This window comes from Herpailurus yagouaroundi, unplaced genomic scaffold (assembly GCF_014898765.1).
Source record: "Herpailurus yagouaroundi ecotype Mexico unplaced genomic scaffold, PumYag 139, whole genome shotgun sequence".
Lineage (NCBI taxonomy): Eukaryota > Metazoa > Chordata > Mammalia > Carnivora > Felidae > Herpailurus > Herpailurus yagouaroundi.
This window is the reverse complement of record NW_024412394.1, coordinates 25,913,571-25,916,747: the sequence shown is the minus strand read 5'-3', so window position 1 is coordinate 25,916,747 and position 3,177 is coordinate 25,913,571. Positions and strand designations below refer to the sequence as shown.

At 48.9% G+C, this 3,177-nt stretch overlaps 1 protein-coding gene across 2 annotated transcripts in view; it reads right to left on the bottom strand.

Annotated features, from left to right (window-relative positions):
* Positions 1-2,617, bottom strand: part of PHF3 (PHD finger protein 3) — an 82,794-nt gene extending 80,177 nt beyond the window's left edge. Inside the window, exon 1 of one of the 2 annotated variants that reach the window (XM_040473864.1) lies at positions 2,300-2,617. The gene's annotated coding sequence lies outside the window, so the exon portion shown is untranslated. The remainder of the gene's footprint in view (positions 1-2,299) is intronic. The other variant, XM_040473861.1, reaches the window with a different exon arrangement.
* Between the last annotated feature and the right edge of the window lie 560 nt (positions 2,618-3,177).

Below are 3,177 nucleotides of genomic sequence, written 5' to 3'. Positions count from 1 at the left end.
ATTAAAAAAAAAAAAAAAAAAAAAAAAAAAAAAAAAAAAAAAAACAATTGTATGCATAATTTACATTCACCAGTTTTTTCCAAGTATAATACATATTATGTGAAAATCTAAACTCAGGATAATTTTGCAGTAATCCAACTGTCACCTTGTTGCCTTCCAACTTTTAACAACAGAGTTTTATTAATAAGCTATTACATAAATCAAAGATTATCAACCTTTCTTAACTAATTCCAATCTGAATACAATTTAAATTTTAATACTATGGTTTTAAACGATTTGAACATAGAGACAACTTCCTTTCCACTTTTCTATCCTGAAATTTGCATTTAATTAATGCTTTCCCCTACATTTACACAGACTGCTTCTCTTAGATTTGACTTATTTGAACATGCAACAGATGAGTATACCAAAGGATCAACTAAAGTTATGTGAAGTCCATCCCAACAGCATAGAATGCATAACTAACTCAATGTGACAGACAAGGAAGTTCACTGCCCTGCCCGAAGGATGCAAAAGCAGTATATCACGTTTTCATGCTCTTCAATAAACGGACCTATAAAGCATGCAAGAAACAAGGGAAAACTGGTCCCATCAACTAACTCTTGTTACCCTTTTGACAAATTAACAGTACAGCTATCAAATAAAGCTTAAAATCTATGGTTGTAATTCTGCATACTTAAAAAGCAGCCCAGTTCAGTTGAGAAGTCTTTCTGTTACTAATTGAACTGTGTATGGCTCAATCAGACCAATAATAGCTCCTAAGTCTTCTCTGAAATTATGTTACTATCATGGGGAAATGGAGTATGTATTTTAAAATAGTAATAGGTATAATGATGATGGAGGAAAAATTCATTATCGTAATATAGGGCAAATAAACAGAAGAACTGGACAGAAAATAACAGTAATAAAAAGGTCGAGTGGTAGCAAAAACTACTATTCGAAATAATCTTTATACAACACCTCTTGAGCTCTGGAATGAGGATACAAATTCAAAAACAGAAGAATCCTGCAAAGACTTCTTGGTTCTTTTGACTCGTGTGTCTTTACCATAAACACATCTAAAAACATTTTCACAATCCCAAACACTTGATTCAAGAATCAAAAAATGGCAGGAAATGAATGAGTAAAGAAGGCGTAGTTTTGCAAGATCTCAAACAACCAGTTTTGTAAAAAGGAAAACAAAAATCGACCCCCAAATCGTAACTAAGTAGAACAATGTACTAAGTACTCCCTAAATAGTTTACTGTATCTTTTTTTTTTTTTTTGGCTTAAAATAAGGTAGTATTTGGGAAAGGCTCAATAACCAATGTCTCATTTTAAATTAAGTATTTCTACATGTAATGAAGATTAGTAAAGGTAGATATCAAAGCGCTGTTACCACTTACATTAATGATTATCCATGATCATAATCTGCAAATGATTCCTGAATAGCACCAATAATCACGCATTCAAACTACCTCGAATCATAGTCTCTAGAAAATGGCATTTAAAAATCCAAAGATGGTAAAAGGTCATCGGGCCCGGCAACACATTGCTGGGGGAAAGAAGGGGGAAACAGGACTATGCGCGGTACTAACATTCTCTCCCTTTCTCCCTCCTCCCTGCCCCCCTCCCCGTGTCAGGTGATCAGTTATTTAGCACCATTAACACGCACGAATCGACAAGTGGCTCATTAAATTACTCATATTATTCCGAAAGCCACATTCTAGGCTTCCTTTTTCAAACTAAGCAAAAGGAGTCGACAGTTTGGGTCCCGAGCACAAAAGCGCGCGGTAGCAGGAGGATGGATAGAGCGCCAACTCCCCCCTCTCCAAAAGCTGGGACAGGGTTCAGCCTCGCGGCAGGGCCCAAAGCTCGATGCCGAGCTCGCTCCCTTGGAGGGAAGACGTACGAAGGGCCAGGTCCGGGGGCCTGCGGGCCGGGCCTTCCTGGCAGCGCCCGCGGTGCCTCCGGGCCTGCGCGCCCGCGCGACGGCGGCAGTGGGGCACACTCACCGCGGAAGGCCCGGGAGCAGAAGCCGGGGAGAGGCCGCGGTCCAGACCCTCCGCCTGGCCACCTCGCCGCCGCGGCTCCCTCCCACCCCGCGATCCAAACGGTCCCGGGCGACAGAGGAACGGCCCGGGCAGGCCGGGGACGTTGCGCAAGAGGCCGGAGAGGTTTCCCGGCTGCGCGGGAGAAAGGCGCGGAGTGTCCGCCGCGGGAGGGGCGGGGAGGCCCGCGGAGGCGCTGTGCGTGTGGAAAGGGATGGGGGAGGGGAGAATTGCCCGTCTCCCTGGCCGCGGCCAGAGCCGCAACTCACCCAGCTCCGCCAGACGAGCGCTACCACTGGCAGCAAGAGGAAGATGGTGGCCGCTGCCGCCGCCGCCGCCGCCGAGGAGGAGGGGGCCCGGTGGGTGCCGAGGAGAGGGGGTACGCGCAGGACGTCGGCGTCGCTGCCACAGCCTCTTTTGCTCACAGGGCCGAGCGGCTGCTGCTGACGACACTAGCCTGGCTTCCGCGCCGCCCTTTTTATCCTCGTAGCAGCCGCCGCCGCCCAGGGCCCGAGGGTCGCTCGCCTCGTGGGGACCGTGCGGCGGCGCGAGACCCCGCAGCCATCGGCGTGCGGCGGCGGCGCGGGGGCAGGAGCCGGGCCGCGTCACGTGACCCCACTGTTTACCGTTCCGGGGGCCGCGGCCTGCACGCTGCGCCTGCGCAATGTGGGCTCTCCAGTGCCGCGCCTCCGCGGGGCCCGGGCTGTAGCACTCGGCTGCGCTTCCGCGCCGCTCCCAGTGTTGTTAGGGCGCGGCACGCCTGAGGGCCTTGAGCTATCACCTCGCTTGCGGGGTGAGGCACAGACCGATTTTTCTCGATTGTAATGAGCACTAAGGCTTCATAGTGCAATATTGATAGTCAAATCTGCCCCCCCCCCCGCCCCAATACGTTTCATTAATTGGGTGTGCTTTCAAGAATGGTAGGCTACAGGGCAGTACAAGAGCCCCTTGCCCAAGAATCCCGGCTGGCTATACACAACAGCCCCATCATTAACCACCTCTGTTCTCGCCTTTTCTGTAAATAGATGGTCTTTTTCAGGACTCAAGTTGTCTACAAGAATCATTCCTGGTCGAAGTCAACAGTTTCCAAAATATGGCGAGAGGATCCTCTGAAGGGTTCCCTAGACCTTTCAGAGGAGCGTCAATT